We start from the raw sequence: 18,141 nt of genomic DNA, 5'->3' as shown, positions 1-18,141 counted from the left end.
CGGGGATCCTTTGTGACCACAGGAGGTAACCCTCCTCAGGATCCAGCGGGCCCAGGCTGGCCACTGCAGACCCAGTGCATGCACTCCTGGATGCCCCCAGCCAGCTGGGGGGAAACCTGAGCCACCCTCCTCCTGGGCAGACGCTTTTGCTGCCACTGTTGCCTCTGAAATGAAAGAAAGGTCAGAGCCTGGGGAAGCAGGGCTGGGTGTACGATGGAGGTGGCAGCAGGAGGGGAAGAGGGGGATGGCCGGCTGCTGCCTGACCGCCCTCATCTTTCCAGAGGAGGCCTGAACCAGCCAGGCCCGGGTGCGCCCAGGGCTTGGCCTCCCAGCCCAGCAGAGCCGCCTCCCAGCCTGCCCCTGGGGAGGGGCCACCTGGTGTCAATTAAACCCCAGCCACGCGGCCCGCACCACACCAGATAGCTGATTAGTGCCGCTGGCCTCTCCAGATGGGGAGCAGGGCCTGAGAGGGGGCGGCTGCCACCACACCAGGGTGAGGTCTCGCCGGAGCCAGTGAGTACCGACCGCGTGGGGGCTGTGCTCCCCAGACAGGGGGCCTGGCAAGCCCAGCCTGGGCATCATGGGGAGGGGGCTTATCGGGTGGTTTGCTCTCCTGGGGTGTTATGGGGCCTCCCAGCATCCCTGACTCCCTTTGCCTCGGCCTTACTTGAACGATACCCAAGGGGACTATATGCCAGTCCAGTGTCGCTCTCCCCATGTTGTACAGCTGCAGGGGCCACCCCAGACCGTGGCCGAAGGGGTCCTGATGAATGAATGGCCAGTCTGCCCCTTTAGGGTCTCAGCTCCCTCCTTGTTGCCCCTAATGGAGCTGTTTCTTTGTCGGCCTGTCTGGGCATCCAAGGCCGCATTCCTCCCACCTGCCAGCTTGTGCTGTGGGGTGGCCCGTTTGGCTGGCTGGCATGAGACCCCTGCAGGAAGCAGGCATGGGGTCACTGCTACACTGAAGGCTGGAGCTCAGGAAGAGGTCTCTGGCTTCAGAGTGCCACATGTCCTAGAGCATGGCCAGGCACCGAGGACTCACAGAGGCTTCTGGGGGGCACCGGTCCAGCCTGCAGGCTGGGTAGCTCTGCAGAGACTGAGCCACCTCCTGGTTCTCAGTGGGGACTCAGTCCCAGCAGTGGCAAAGGAGGGGCCTGCTGCCTGCCCATGGCGCAGACCGAGGGGGTCAGAGAGAGCTCTAGTACCTCCCCACAGGGAAGTGACGTGTGACTTGTCTCTGGGCTTGCACTATGAACTCTGAGCCTCAAACTCCTGGCTACAAGGAGTTCTGTTATCCATGAAAGGGATCCCTGGTGACAGATGGTGTCAACTTTTGATGGTACCATGGGGTGGTCTGTGGCCACAGCCTGCTGGGGTGAAGGCAAGGTGTGTTTGGGAAGGGATTGTGGGGCCTGGGGAGGTGGAGTAATGCTGGGTGCGTGTCCACAGAGTTGTGCTACCTGGGGTGTATCTGGGAGATAAGGAGGACCACCTGTGTGGACCTCTGGCGCCTGTTCGGAGAGTGGCTCTTACCTGCAGACTGGAGAGGAAGGATGGGTCACGGGCAGAGAGCCTCGTGCCCCACAGGGCACAGCCATGTGACCCCATCTGTGTGTTATGTGTGTACATGCGTGTGTGGTGGTATGGATGCCAGTGCCATGCAGACGAGGGCTCCTTGGCAGCCTCCCTGGGTCACTGCGGTCTGCTTTTGCAAGCGCAGTCCATTTGGGGGGATGAGTGTTTCCCGAGGGCAGCACCCATGAGCTCCCTGGTGGGCCAATCACACAGTCTCCCGATTGTACACCTCGGGGAGCTTGCTCTGTTTCCTAGACCCCGTCCCTACCTGGCCGAGGCCAAGGCGGGCTGGTGGCTGGACTCAAGGGCTTGGTCCCTGGGACCCATGTCTGTGAGTCTGGGATGAGTGGCAGATGCAGGGCAACCACAGCTGAAGCTCAGCTGCTTTCTGGGAAATACTGGATCTAGCTCCTTTCTTCCATAAATATTCATCGCAGGCCTCCTCCGGGCAAGGACATGGGCTCAGAACTGGGTATATGATAGTGAACCTAGAGTTCATTCATTCACTCGAAAACATTTATGGAGAGACACCCATACGAGGTGCTGAAGTTTCATGGTGGATCTCAAATCCATTTATAGCTCGATTCCTTCCTTCACTCCACACTATTTATCAAGCATCCCCTGACCCAGCTCTGTGCAGGCTGCAGGTACACCAGCAAACCTGGGAGATGAGAACCAACTTTTTCCTCCAACTTTTCCTACTGTCTATGCACAGTGAGCTTGGATCTGGAAGAAAGCCAGATGTTTAAGAAGCAGAGGAACATTGGGGTCCCGTCTCTGGTCCCTTTGCAGCAAGGGATAAAGACCTTATTTAGTCATGCAGCTGCCTGAAATGAGTGGCTTTTGCTAGAGCCCGGTGATCTATACCTTCTGAAGTCTCTAGGAAATAGTCACACCAGGGTAAGATGAGTTTTACACACATCCATGGTTTAACTTCTTTTTCCGAAGGAAGGTATGATAACTTTCATGATGAATTATCAAGTATGCCCAAAGCACTTGCTGGGTAATTAATAAATATTGGAAGGTACCATTTATTGTTTGCCAGGAGCCAGGCACTGTGCTTTAGCACGTTACATGATTCATCTTATTGAAATCTTGCCCAACTCTCAGATGGAACCTCTGTTGCTTTCCCATTGTACAGCTACAGAAACTGAGGCGAAGAGGGGCTAAGTAACTTGCTCAAGGGCTTTCGGATACCAAAGTCTGTGCTTTTAACCTCTAGGCTAGAGCCCTAAAGGACTTTTTCCGATTAGATGGGGACATAAGCAGGACATCTACACACAAAATTTGGACGGGGCAGCGTGAGGGAAGATGTGCCCACATCTTGGGGCGGGAGTGGTGAAGATAGAAAAGGTAACATGGCATAGGGTTGTGGAGGCTTTGTAGCCACAGAGCACTTTTGTCCAAACCAAACCTCGGAGGACTAGATCAAAGGTTCTGGGTGAAACTAGGATGGAGGTCTTTTCTCGCCCATCGCAGGCCCCCTCTGAGCCCCTGCCCCTGGGAGACCCCTGAGGTCCCTCGGTGAAACCCTGAGGGGCATGGGCAGCTGGCAAAGCACTCTGGTGTGAAGTCAAAGCCAGCCAGGGTGAATGTGGCATGTGAGGTTCCCTGGCAGGTGATAGCTGAGATGGCCTTGAAGGTTTGGAGGAACTGGATAGGACTTGAGAAGGGCAGACATCTGGCTAGGGGGAAGACGAGTCAGTCATTCATTCACTCGACAAAGATTCACTAAGCTCCTGCTACGTGGTGGGCATTGGTCTCGGCAGTAGGGATAAAGTGGTGACTACGGAAAACCAAGCTCCTTCCCTGGGCTGAGAACCGATTCTCTGCACAGCCTGACTGAGGAGTCCCATGTGATTGGAGCAGAGGCTCTGATGCAGGACGGGAGAAATGGCTATTCATTCAATAAATGTATGTGAAGTTCCTATTGGCCACTTGGCCTGAGTCACAACGATGACCAGGTGAGGTCAGATTCTCTGGAAGGAGAGCCTGAGACATGACATTCTGTGGACATGGTGTCTGGAGGGAGTGCTTTCTAGAAAAGGGCACAGGTGAAGGGGCTTAGCAAGCCTGGAGGCTCAGCCGGATTGCACTGGGAGCTCTAGAACGTGAGTTGCATTCCAGAATTGATCCCACCTCACACAAGAGGGCAGGCCTTTGGTACTTTCATCTCAGCCAGTCCCAGGCTGTCCCCAGTTGGGGCGAGGGATGTCATAATTTTCCGGGCAAGCCAGCTTCCTTACATAAGGCAATTCTCAGATAAAAAAAATCAGCAGCTGGAGAATGGGTGCATTGGCGAGGGTGGGGGTGGAGTGGGGAAGCTAAGCATTGGGCAGGTGAAGGTAACATAGAGAATGAATTGTCCCAGTGGAGAAGCACAGGGCTGAGGGAGCCCAGGAGAGGGTGCCAGACCCAGCACGGGAAACGGAATTAATTAGCTTGTGTCCTGGGTTCAAATCCTAGCGCTGCTACTTGCCAGCTGTTGACTTTGAGGTAATTCCTTCTCCCCAAGAGCTTCTGTTTGCTCAGCTCTAGGACGCAAATGTTACTTGGGCCTCCCTTCTAGAACAGTTGGTAGGATTTGTGGGCAAATCACGTAGCCTCGTTCCTGGCACATGGTTACTACTGGGGTGATGCCCGTGGCAGTGTTGTATATGGAGGCTGGCTCAGATTATAAAGCACCTGTGTGCTGAAGCAGGCCACGTCCTTTCCAACAAACTCCAGAGGGACCTGGATGGCCCCAGGAGGTGAACCAGAAATGGCTGCCAGTGGCGGGTCCCAAATATTATCAGTCTTTTGGGTCCTTCAGGAGGGGGCAAAGATGGGCTGTGTGTGGATTGCGCAGAGCTGGCTCAGGAAGGGCCTGGGGCTTAGCTGTCCAATGGTTTCAAAAACATCCTCTCCTGATGTTCCTGTGTCCATATCTTACCTCCTCCTGGTCAAGAGAACAGAAGGGAAATTGGGGTCAAGATGTCAGCCCAAGTGGAGATACACCAGGGAAGGAGACGGGGGAGCTTCTGTGATGCCGTGGGAAAGAATATTTTGGACTGGAAAACAGTCTTGAGTGACCAGTTCTGTGTGACCTTGGAGAAGCTACCTAACCTCTCTGAGCCTCTGGCTCCTAATATATTAAATAGGACAAAGGATCATTTCAGCCTTCCCCACTTCACGGAGCATGTGGGAAGATCATGAAGGACTGCCATTGTTGTCGCTCGCATAACAGTGATGAGGCAGAGCCAGAGAGATGCTCAGAGAGCCAGGGAGGGAGGAAAAGGCAGAGACAGAGAAACCGAGAAGGAGAGTACCACCTTTATTTTCTGTCCCCTTCCCAGAGCTACCTCAGGCACAGTCCCCAAAAGATTTCCCTCCCTGCTCCCTCCCTTAACTGGATTCAGCTCCTTGCTGGCAGCTGAGGTCCCAGCTGGAATGCTGGAAAGGTCACGGTTGGAAGAGGAGGATCCTGGGTGAGTGGGGGTAGCCCGGCATTGGCTGCTCAGAGCAGGGGATGCCCAAGGCCGGCCTGGGCTCAGCTCAGACCACACAGGGCTCACTGGGGGGCTGTCGCTCAGCATTGACTTTCAGAATGTAAGAGTCCCCACTTCTCCAATATTCATGTGGGCATGTGGAGGGCCTAGGTACGTACCCACATGCCCACGATGAACAGGAAGGTTTTTTTGGGGGGTCAGCTCAGTATGCAGGACCAAGTGGGCAGAAGAAAGCATTTTGTCCTCTGAATCTGTGGGACGTGCTGGCCAACAGCTCTGCCAGCTACCGTAAGACTGAATTTGTTTCCTCTGCTTTGGGGTCGGACTCTGTGAAAATATTTGGCCTTTATTTGAGATTGTTCATTTTTCTTTGTAAGCATTAAATCTCTTCACAATGCATTGTTCTGGGGCAATCATGGTGAGCATAGCAAACTAATCTTTTTTTCCTAACCGTGTTTTCTTGAATAATGAACTCTACTTTGATTTAAACATTTTTTTATAAGAATTCCCCTCTTAATTGAAAAGTGATTTTTAAAAGGCATTTGGCAGAGGGGGCTGAGGGATGTGTTCAAGTTATAGTCTCATTTATTCCTAATGAAGTGGAAGGGAAGTGGAACCCAGGGGAGAAATAGAATAAAAAAAGAAAGTAATAGAATCAAAGGACAAAAGAAATAATATAATGAATGTGTGTGGGTTTGGAATAGGCATCTTGTGACACGCGTAAGCACTTGAGTCAGAAGAGATTCAGAAACGAGTAGTCAGAGCCCGTGTCTGGCCAAAGACTAATCCTGTGACTTGGGCACTCTTACCATCTCCCTGTGGGCCCCTGGGCCTCAGTTTCCACATCTGTAGAAGGGGATGAAGCCGTCTTCACAGGGCTGCTGTGAGGGTCCCCAGGAATAACGAACAGGAAAGGGCAAATCTGTAGGGTGCGGTGCATACGTGAAGTGGGGTTGTTGGGGCAGCGGGGGAGGGGGAAGGAGGAGGGACTGCAAGACACTCTGGAGCACTAAGAATCCAGAATTTGAGGGGAAAATACATCACACACACACACACACACTCCCAGGTACATTCACACACACACACACACACACACACACACGACCACAGGTAGGATGCAGACTCTCACGCACAGTTAGGTATATACACGTCTCCCTCACACAGTCCTTCACACTCCCTCTCACGTACCCATATATACACCACATTGTGTACAAGCTCATTCATACCCACCCTCCACACCCACGTAGGCACCATTACCTACGTGCATCTCACACATATAGCCACACCACTCCACACACACCCCCTCAGAGACGCCACCTCACACGTATACATGCTCATACACACTCAACACTTTCTCACGCACCCACGCTTCATCCTTGCACACATACAAACTCTTACACATGCACCTTCACACGTACACACCCTCAACGCATGCATTTGCGCACACACCCCCTTGCACGCATGCACAACCCGCCCACACATCTTCTCCCACACACGTTCCTGCACGTAGCTCCCCATACGCCCTCGTGCACACAGACGCTCCCAACGCTTTCATACGTATACACCCCACAGCCTCGCCCACGTCCGCCCAACACCCATTATACGTCCCCCCACGTCCACATATCCACCCCCCACCACAATCCTCCATACACAAGCCTGTGCACAGATCCTCACACACACACTATATCCTTCCAATGAGATGGTCACTCCGGAGACCCGTGCCCTCCTCCCCTTCCCAGCTGGACTCCAGTTGGAAGCAGAGTGCATGCTCTGTCCACCCCCCAGCGGAGTCCATATCCTCACCGCCCTGCCACCAGGCCTCTGCCTGCGACGCCCAGAAACAGCTCAATGCTTTCCTCTTCCTGACCCCTCGGCGATGTCCCTCTTTTTGTGACCTGTCCTTGGTGTGTCATGGCCCCTCTATGAACTTGGAGCTCCATGAGTACAGAGGTCCTTTTTCTCTCATTCACAAATGCATCCTCTGAGCCTGGTGCATAACGGGTGTTCAAGAAATATTTGTTGAATGAATGAATGAATGAATGAATGAGTGAGTGAGTGAAGCTTGGAGAAGGAGATGATCTGCTCAACCAGGGCTCTGGGCTTTAGGACTGAGGCGTGGGGAGAGGCTGGGAGGCCTGCCCCCTCTTGGTCAGTTCCAGGACCCTGCCCCTCTCAGCTAGTATTAGTAGTGGTTACCACTTATCAGGCCGTGGTCAGTGTTGTAGGTGCCGGTTTGATGAATGGGCACCCCCCCACCCTGACCTAGCATTGCTGGAACTGGCACAAACTAGTTGAAAACGATGGAGACCGGCAGGCTACACGGGCCGGGCTAAGCATTTGGGAGATGAATTCCAAATGGGCAACAATTTTTGAGCCACGAGCGTGGCCTGCAAAATGGTATGTGGCTCTGTGTCTTTCAAACATGGACTGCTTTTCAAGGGCACATATTTTCACAGACAGTTCTCTGTCAACATTGCCGGGAAATACCTTGAGGACGACGCCACGTACACGTGGCAAAGCCGCAGGTATGCGTTCTTCACACTTACCTCACTATAAAGCCAAAACACATCCACCAGTGAACTCCAATCACAATGGCAAAACACATCAAATTCAAATTCAAAACACGTCAGCAATGGGCGGAGGGATGTTTTGCTCACAAGGTGAGTGTAGGCCATGCTCACACTCACAGACCCAGGGGGTCCTATGACGACTTGATTTCCCACCGCTGTCCGCTCCTCACGCTGCTGCGAATCCTATGCAGACAGCGTGACGTCCCAGCCTTTGGCCTTCCCCAGGCCCCAGGAGGCTTATTTCTGTATTTTATCCACGGCCTTGTCTCGTTCTGGCGCTGTGATTAGAGCAGGACAGCTCAGCCCGGTTGCCATCATAAGGGAACACTCACTGGAATCACGTGGCCCTTCTTGGTGATAAGATTGTTATCGGCGAATCCAGGGGAGGCTGACGATAATGTCCTCCAAGGAAATCACAATGATAACACAGCACACTCATGGCGTTTTTATGAACCCCCAGGGGACCCCAATGTCAGGAACTCAAGTATATGTGTGTCTGTCTAGCAGGAGTGGAGAGCATGCCTTCCGTTAGGAGGTAATGGTGACGTTAAGGTTTGATGCCCAAAGGCAAAAAGTGGGAAGGAAAAGCTGCATGATGTGCTCTTCAGCATTCAGGAAGATTAGGCAGGATTTGAGCCCTGATGGTGATGCCCAGGCAGCTAGCGCAGGGTTCCTTGAGCTTCCCAGAGCCCCGGGTACCACAGGGGATGAGGAAGGAATCCACAGGCACCTGGGCAAGGAGAAACCTCAGCTGGGTTCTGCCACGCACTCTGGGATCTTGGCCTTGGCTTGACTTGATTCGTCTGAGCCTTGGTTTCTTTATCAGTTGCATGAGAATAAGACCTCCCACCATACTTGACGATGGAGAAGACTGAGCAAGGGTGCAAGCTGGGGCGTCCAGCAGATCCTAGTGTGCATTGTGGCTCTTGCAGCTACAGGACCCCCGACTAGCCCCTCAATACGTCTGGGGCTGTGTTTCCTAGGCTGTCAAGGGGAAAGATCATTTGTACCTTGCTACGGTTATTGTCAAGGTCGAATGCAATAGTGTGTGCAAAGGGCTGGGGGCAGCGTCTGGACACTGGTAAGCTCAGTAACTTACAGCGACTGCTGCTGTAGCTGCTGCAATGGTACCACTGTCCCACCTGCAGCATTCCTTCCCCAACACCCTCTGTCTACTTCTCCATCAGTCTGGGTCCTAGATCCCTCCCCCTATGGCGTCTGCTCCCTGTGAGGACTTGACCAAATGCCTTAGCCCGCAGCTGCTCTCCTTTCTCTAAAGCTGGTTCTCATCCGGGTTCATGCCACACACTATATGTGTTTCCACGCATAAAAAATAACGCCCAGGATTTGCAAAGGAACCAATTAGATTGAAATGTACTTACCAAAATTGCATTTTAAAGAAACAAACGTGGTATGGGAATATGTGTGGTTTTTTATTCATGGATTAACTACCCAGAGTAGCGAGGAGTCTCACAGAAACCGTATTTTTGAGGTAGTGGGGAGCATAAATATTTCGAGATATTTGCAACCATTGTAAGGTGACATAAAAATACCTGTGATCTCTATCGGTGGTAAAGTCACAGGTCTGATAACACCAACAGGGCTTTTTGTCTATTTCGTTAAGACAAGCAAATGCTCCATTTCATTGAGAGGTTAGTAAAATCAAGATGTAATTATTTTTCCTATCCAAGTTCATGGCCCCTCTGAATTGTATCCAGGCCCCTTGCTCCAAATCTGATCACATTAGTTGCCTGTGCCATGCATTTGCCTTTTTCATCACTGACTTTATTAAGCCAAGGTTTATCTCTGAATGTTCAAAATCTTTTATCTAAGAATATATACATGGTTGAAAAATAATCAAGACAGAAAGCCTTACATTGCTAAGCAGTTGTCCGTCCCACCCCTTCCTACTCTTGGCTGGTTCCCAAGGGCTACTGTTCTTATGTTTTCTAACTGTTTCCTCTGTGGTTATGTCTAAATCTCTACCATCCATGCTTATATTTGATACTTATTGATTTGCAGAGCTTATCTATTGACATTTCCTGCCCCGCCCTCCCAGCATAGGTCCACTATTTTTAGTTCCACTTTGGTTACCTTGGCAACTTTCAGAAATGCCTTTACTCTTTTATTTCTTATGCCATCCACTACAGACAGTATCTCTGGACTCCACCTTCCTTTCCTCTCCCCCTTTCCCTGCCTTTTCAGTGTTGATAACGCACTGTTTTTATGTGAGGTCATATACCTGCTATAATTATAAGCGTCTGGAAAGCAGCGATCTGGTTGGGTTTTTCTTGTATCCCAGCACAGTTCTCGGCACATAGTCAGTAGCAGTAAGTCTACACCCTGTGCTCTGCCTCTTGGTTAGTTATAATATGTACCCCCTCCCCTGGCTGCCTGTCTGAGCAAGGAGACCCCAGCCACCACCATGACCAGAAGAGGGATTGGAACTGAGGCAGTGACATCTGTCCCTACCTACGTGCCAGCCAAAGGACATCATTGCCCGTAATTTTGCACCACAGTAATTCTCTCCTGGTCTTGGGTCTGAGTTTCCCATTAGAACTTCAAGGAAGCTTCTTCAGGGAAAATATTAATGACTGTCGGAATCATTAGCTCCCCTCCCTCCACCATCACTCGATTTCTCAGCCAGGCATGAAATGGTTCTGGGAAAGGAGACAGCAAGACCAACGTTTTGGAGGAAGTGGCTTTTTCGTATCATATCCGAGTTCGATGAATTCCTCCCACGGGCTGTTCCTGTTCAAAAAAGGAATCCTTTTTTTTTTTTTTTTCAATTTTATCAGGGAATATTGGGGAACAGTGTGTTTCTCCAGGGCCCATCAGTTCCAAGTCGTTGTCCTTCAATCTAATGGTGGAGGGCGCAGCTCAGCTCCAAGTCCAGTTGCCGTTTTCAATCTTCAGTTGCAGGGGGCGCAGCCCACCCTCCCAGGTGGGAATTGAACCTTCTGTTCAGAGCTCGTGGTCAAACCAATTGAGCCATCCCGCTGCCCCAGGAATCCATCTTTTGTGAGAGAGATCTCCTGCAAGAAACATCTTTCCAAAGCCTGCTCCTCAAGAATCTTTAACATCTATCTAAGTCTTTCCCGTCTCTTAGGACAAAGTGCAAACTCAAAGTCAACCCGAGGCCCTGGAATCTAGCCAAGTCTCTCCTTCCTTCCAGCTTCACTTCCCATAACCCAGCCAGACAGAACCCCTTACAGTCCCCGACCTCAGCATTCTTTCTCTTGCCTTTGAATATGCTGCGTTCCTTCTACCTGGAAGGCCCTTCTTCGCTTGTAGCATCCCCTACTGGTCCTTCCTGCTTCAGCTTTGACATCACCTCTGCCAGAAAGTCCGGCCTGACCTTCCTAGGTCTTCTCTCCTCCCACAGCCTCTTTGGCTCATCCCTAGCGTAACCCACATGATACTGAATCAAGATTATCAATGTGCTTGTGTCCCCCTCAAGAGTGTGAATTCCTTGCAGGTGGGATCCATATGTTTGTTATTCAATGTTAGGTCATAACAATGCTCGGCACAGTGCCTGGAAGCTAGCAAGTGTTCAATAAATATGTTCATGGTGGGCATATGGGTGGATAGATGTATTAGTGGGTGGGTGCGAGGTTGGATGGATTGAATGAATGGATAAATGGGCAGATGGATGGACAGATAGATGGATGTTTGGATGGATGGATGGAAGGATGTTTGGATGGATGTTTGGATGGATATTTTGATGGATGGATGGATGGATGGATGGAGATGGATGATGATGGATGGATGGATGAATGAATAGATGGACAGATAGATGAATGATTGGATAGATATTTGGATGGACAACTAGATGGATAGCTAGATGAATAGATAAATAAATGGAAGAATGGGATGGATACATGGGTGAGTAAAAAGGTTAGTGGCTGGAAAGATGGAAGGTAGATAATCTGTTGTCCCTGGTAAAGGTGTAAATAATGAGAAATTCCACAGGGAACACACTTCACATTTCTTTCATCCTAAAATTCCAGTGTTGGTGGCGACATCAAAACCTGTGCCATGAGGTGACTTATTGGCTCTATTGCATGTAGCCCTGAGGTTGGGTTCACATTTCAACTTTTCCCAGTTCTCTGTAACCCATAGGGGGTATTTCACTCAAAAATGTCTCTGAACCTTCCAGGAACCTCTGAATTTTAGATGTTTCCTATCAATGGTGTAAGCAGGACTTTTCTTTGAATTGACTGTTCAGTAACAAATATTTCCTGAGGATATCTTGGGGCCCAGTAACGACAGTGTGTGCCACGGATGTGGAGACGAGCCAACACTGCCTTTCTGGGGTGTCACGTGGGGAAAGTGGTGGGTGTTAACGTGCACTCAGCTAATGGCAACAATAGCAGTCCACATCGCAGCCTTTCACTGAGTTCTTAGGAACAGAGTGGGACACAGATGGAGAAAAGAGAGGATGCCCTGATAGGACAAAGTAAAGGAAAAAGATATTGTGAGGTCATTAGAGGTAGGTACCATGAGCGTCATGGTATAAATGTAGAAAGTAAGGCCCAGAGGGGTAAGCTGAATAATTCAAGTCCACACAGCTGAGAAGTGGAAAAGCCAGAATCCTCCCTGCCTCCAGGACCTGGGTATTTAATAACTGCATGGCATCTGGCGTAGCATGAAGCAGACCATGAGACAGGGACCACAAGTGGATTAAGTCAGGTTCCAGGAGAACAGCAGAGAGGGAAATGAACTCTCCCTGGAGGGGGGGAGGGGAAGGATGGAGACTTTTCCAAGGGAGATGGTTCTCCGTGGACTTGAGTGTCGTTCACTACTCGAGAGAGGTTGTCCCGTGGTCTCTGATACCGCCATGCTGGTGAGCTCTGTGGAGCTCAGCTTAAGCTGAGACTGACCAAGGGCAGGGCGTGCATTTCCCAGCGAGGTCACCCCATTCGGTTTTCCAGAGGCAGAACAATGCCAAGGACGGGACCCAGCTTGGGATCAGAGAGGCCTGAGCTGGAATGCCAGGCCTGTGGCACTTGTGGGGCAGGCAAGCAACCGAGTCCAGTGTCTGTCTCCCAGTTTGGGTTCTCTGAGCCTCAGTTTTCTTATCTGGAAAATGGGAGTCATGGTGCCAGTTGTGAGTATAGGGATAGTGTGTGTCAGCCTGGCACAGAGCAGGGCTCAGTAAATGGTGGGTCTTTTCTCCTGGTCCTTGGGCCCAAGCAACCTGCTCGGACTATTCTCAGAGGTGATCCCTTTGTGGACAGGGAGCCCCCTTGAGAATCTGATAACAACTGAAACCTCTCTCTAAAGAACAACAGTCATGCACCCGGAAGTGTGTGTGCCGTCTCAGGAGCTGCACACACCACTGTGGGCCCAGGCTCAGCCCTCCTGGTCTCGGGGCCAAGGCGTCAGGCATGCGGTTGCTCACATCAGCATTTTAGGGGTCTTGGATTTGGGGAACCAGAGGGACCACAGATGCTCAGGTTTCACAGTCTCTCTATGGACAAGCAAGAACCTGCTCTCAAGCATCTATGAATTGATAAAAGCAACAAGCACCACCGTTAGTTGGACCTTTCCCATGTTCTGAGCACTGCACGAAGCCTCCCACATGCATTAGCGTTTTTGAACCAACAAAGCAGTACCACCTGTCATCCCCATTTTACAGAGGAAGACACTGAGGCTCAGAGAGGGGAAGAGACTAGACTCGCTTAGGACCATTCAGTCAGTGGCAGAGCCAGGATGTAAATGTGGGTCTGTTCAATTCTAGCAGTTGTGTTCCTAGCGCGACAGGATTCTTTTGACTTAGAGCCCGTGGTTGCTCACACCCCAGAGACAAATGTAGTTAAGATGGTGTCTTCGTTGGACCAGAGCTCACGGGGCTAGATCGGAAGCAGAGTGGATGCAGTGGAAACCCCCCCGTCACTGACCCTGAGCCGCAGGCGTGCTCCGTTCCCCCTGTACAGGCTGCGTGCTGAGCTGAGCCTCTCCGAGCCCATCACTCCCGAAGCCCTCCAAGGCAGGGTTCTCCTGGTCCTGGCTGGCAATACGCGGGTTGCTCAACTCACAGTGGCAGAGAACAGCGGGACAACCCGTTAATGACAGCACATGCGTGTCCTTTAATTGGATGGTCGGTCCCATTCCTCGAGTTCTGAGATTGTCTAATTATAGGAGAAACCAGTGGGCCTCGAAGTCATCAGAAACTGGTTGCCCAGCGGCTTTGTCTCCCAGAAGGGATGCGGTGGTGGGCTTTTCCCCGCGCCGTGAATTTCATAGGCAGAGAAGCACCAGGCTGACAACCTGATGGCCATGTCCTCCCACACACGGGGCCACAAGACCCACTGAAGAGGGTGGCTGCGCTTCCCGGCCCCTCCCGGGGGCTTGGCCGCCATTCATGGGGGGTTCGCCTGAATGACCAGGTCGTGCCAATGAGAGCCCCAGCCAATGGATACTTTGTCTCCCTCTGGCGTCTCCACCCACAGAATGTGGGAGATGCATCAAAGCAGAAAGGAGGGAAGAGGCGGCCTGGCAGTGTTCCAAGTCTAACCCTTTCTCAGGCCCGCAAGTTCTGGGGAGACCAGGCACATGATTGAACGCTTTGGGCACAATAGTCCCACTTCTGAAATTGAAGCCACAGTAAGACTCCTCTTTGTGGCTGGGCTGTGGGCTATTAACCATTGTGAGTCTGGTAGGGCGGCCACAGCAAGCTCCCACAGACGGGGAGGCTTGCACCATGGAAACTTATCGTCTCCCAGTTCTGGAGGCCGGAAGTCCCAGATCAAGTTGTCGGCGGAGGTAGTTCCTTCTCCGGCCCGTGGGAGAGACGCTGGTGTGTGACTCTCTTAGCTCTGGTTGCCTCAGGGCTTCCTTGACTCACCGGGTGGCATTCTCCCCGTCTTCACATCATCTTCCCTCTGTGCGTGTCTCTCTTCACATGCTGTTCTTTTTCTAAGGACACCGTCATATCAAGTTCCCCCTGACCCCATTCCTGGATGACCTCATCTTAGCTAAGTACATCTGCTACCCTATTTCCAAATCAAGTCCCATTCTGAGGTCCTGGGGCGAGGGCTTCTGTCCATGCATTGGAGGTAGGGCAGCAGGGAGCATAACTCAACCCACAGCAAGAAGGGACTTCATAGGGAAGTGTCAGAATGGCTTAGAGTCTGTCATATCTTCTATATGTGACCAACAGACAGATAAGTGGACAAGGAGAAAGGAGAAGGGAGAGAGAACGTGGTTATGAACGAGTGTTCAGATACAGAGTGTGAAAGACACAAAGCAGAAGAACTCAGTTGTACTTTTCTCCCTCCTCCTCCTCCTCTCTTCCTTCAAATAAGGGGAGAAGGAGGTACTTGGGCATTTTGAGGATGTTTCCTTGATGTGAAGAAAGACACCCTACAGACAAGGGAATTGAGTGGTCAGGGACAAGTGATATAGAAAAGAAACCGTCCTCGATGTATTTTCCCTTTTAAAATGAGAGGGTTTAGAAACTACACCCCCCACACACACACCACGCACCACGCACCACCCACCCTCGACCCATCCCCTTTAGGTTCCCTACAGCTACAGCTTTTAAACTTCAGTATAAATCTGATCCACCGGGGGCTGGACGGTGGGTGGCGAGGATGGTAGAGCGAGATGAGCCTGGAGACAAAGGCAGGTGTGGGTCCAGGAGGGCCTGGCAGACACCTTAGGAGGTCTGGGCAATAAGGACTTAAGAAAGGGATTTCAGCAAGGGGAGAAGGGAGACGAATTCCGATTTGTACTTGAGAAACATCATGCTGGCTGGGTGGAGGAGCGGGCCAGAGACGAGGTAGGCATGCACAGCAATCCTGGCGAGAGATGGTGGTCGTCTAAGGCTTTCTCACACAGCTCAAGAACTGAGGATGAAAATGGCACCTGTCTCACCTCTGAACTGCCAGACTTGACCTAGTCAGATGGCAGGGGCTAGAGGATATTGCCAGCGGAGGTCGGGCACACCCCGGTTCAAATCTGGCCAGGGAGGAACTAGCTGTGTGGCCTTGGGCAACATGCTGAAGCTCTCTGAGCCTTGGCTTCCCCAACCATAAAATAAGGATAATTAGCAACCTCGCAGGAAAAATAACAGTGTGTACTCATGTGGCCGTGTGAGTATTAAATGAAAAAAAAATGCACATAATGAATGGTGCCCTACAGAGTAAGGACACAACACAGAGTAGCTGTCATTATTTCGTTTATTAATTGTTCATTCTTCAATGACCCAACACCTTCTTTGTACCACGTTCTGGGGACCCAGTAAGCAAGACGCTGTCCCTACCCTCAAGGATGTCACAGGCTAGTTGGGGAAGCAGATGCATATGTAAAGGGAAGAAAGGAGTCAACCATGCCTGGTGGTCCTTGCAGGGTTAGACAATGACCAGGGGAATGTTTGATGAGAGAGGGCAAAGCTACACGTATAGACAATGAGAACTGCCCCGGGATCCCCGGCCCCAGCTGCCAGCCCGGGAACACGGAGCAGAGTAATATAATCGGCCGTGGAAAGCTCTCCTTGGCATGGAGCGACCAAGGTCTAGGAGTGAGTGAGTGAGCGTGTGTGTTAGATGGGGGAGGGGAGGTTGCCTAAATAGCTCAGGTCACAAGGCTCATGATGCCTGGTTTGTGAAGGCCATAGGGTCACGCGACCCACGCGGGAGGTGCCACCCGAGATGAGAAAGGCATCCAGGCCTCGTGTGGCCCTGGGCTATCCGGCAAAAGGGCAAGGGTGAAAATAACCCTGGACTGGTGGGAGAAGCTGCAGGCTGGGATGGCTTTCAGGAGGACACATGATGGACCTGTTAAACTGGAAACTCTGCCTGCCTCTGACTTGGCCACATCTAGAGAGACTCCAGCCCCAGGGCACAGTGTTTATAATAGAAAAAAACTGGAAACAGGCTAAATACCCATTAGGACAGGAGTGCATAAGTGGAATGCAATCTCTTTAATGGATACAGTGATTTAAAACACAGAACTAGTCACGTGACAAGGTCTCTTAAACACATCCCGTGGAATGAGAAAATAAAGTTACAGAATAAGGTATAACAGGTAACAACATTCATGTATATAAATATTTGCACATATACAAAAGAACACTATATATACTTCATCGATACATATATTTGTATGTATCAATATAAAGTAAAGCAAGGCTGAAAAGATACACAGGAGACTCAGCGTGGAGTACCTCTGAGAAGCAGTAAAGTTACTGGACGTTTGATACCTACAACAGATCACTTTTTAACATTCCCTTCCTCTATGACAAAATTATTTGCAGTAAGAATTCTGTAATAAGTATTATTTTCATGGTTTGTTCTTTAGTTTTAAGCCAATAATTTTGAAAGAATAGATTTCCGCTTTAAAGACCTATTCAAATTCAGTAAAAATAGGTCATGAGTGAACTAAAAATCTGTGCTTCACAAAAAAACAAAAAATACTGTCCTAGTGATTAGCGCTCCATGTCACACTTGTAAATATAAATAAATTTTAAACGCCACTCCAAGTTGTGGCAAAGAACGACAGAAGTCACCCAGGTGCTGTTTCTTCATGTCTATAGTCACTGTTTATTCTGAATCTACGGTTTAGACATGGGGATCTATATGGTCCCAGAGGATGGAGACATGAACTGAGCCCAGTGACTTTGAACAAATCTTGATGCACTTTTGAACGCTCAAAACAATCACAGGAAGCTGAGGGCACCTGTGTCAGGGGCCGGTGTATAACTGACACATTTCTCAGTGTGTCCTGAATTTGCAGTGTGTCTCTGAATTTGCTTCCGGGTAGTATACTACGTTCATTAAAGAATAAACACTAAAAATAGGCTAATTTGAAGCTTATTATTAAAACTTAACAGGAATGCAACAGTAGGTTTAGAACCTACACAAAGAAAATACTTTCCCAGGGAAGAATGTTTGATCACAGGCATTGGTTAGAATAGAGAGTGCACGGTGATAATAAAATAGAGACCGACTTTACTCAGTTTTATTACATTGTAGACTTTCTTACAGACAGCTCCTTCTGCCTGCTTTCAGGGTGGGCCACCTCCTCAGCCACACCTTTGGTTTCCCTTTATTAGGTAGGGAAGACTGGTAGGGGCCAGGGTCTGGGCTGGGGGGTCAAAGAGGATTTAGCTTTACCTATAATAGTCTAATTTTCTTCCAGCCTGGTGGCTAAGAGCGTGGGGTCTGAAGTCAGACTGCCTGGGTTCAACTCCTGACCCCAACGTTGTGTTACTAGTCAAGTTACTTAATTTCTCCCACTCTGTTTCCTTCTCTGTAATATGGAGCTAATAACACCTATGTCGTTAGTAGCAGTAGTCATCTCGTGAGGATGACATGAGATCATTTGTATCAAAAGCATCGAAATGAAGGGGGAGAAGCACAGAAACACCTCCTGGCATACGGTAGGTGCTCAATAAATGTTAGCTATGTTTTCAGAGGGACAGTGTATTCATAGACGAACACTGTCATTTAAAAGATACATGCATAAACATACATTGTATGTTTAACATACTCTTACCATAT

The 18,141-nt window shown here is 50.3% G+C and overlaps 1 protein-coding gene across 1 annotated transcript in view; it reads left to right on the top strand.

Annotated features, from left to right (window-relative positions):
- Window positions 1–408: 408 nt before the first annotated feature.
- The window catches only part of NOS1 (nitric oxide synthase 1), a 163,376-nt gene continuing 145,643 nt past the window's right edge, over window positions 409–18,141 (top strand). Inside the window, exon 1 of the mRNA XM_033097858.1 lies at window positions 409–513. The gene's annotated coding sequence lies outside the window, so the exon portion shown is untranslated. The remainder of the gene's footprint in view (window positions 514–18,141) is intronic.

Source organism: Rhinolophus ferrumequinum, chromosome 25 (genome assembly GCF_004115265.2).
Source record: "Rhinolophus ferrumequinum isolate MPI-CBG mRhiFer1 chromosome 25, mRhiFer1_v1.p, whole genome shotgun sequence".
Taxonomy (NCBI): domain Eukaryota; kingdom Metazoa; phylum Chordata; class Mammalia; order Chiroptera; family Rhinolophidae; genus Rhinolophus; species Rhinolophus ferrumequinum.
The sequence above is the reverse complement of the archived record's forward strand: the minus strand, read 5'-3'. Positions and strand labels throughout refer to the sequence as shown.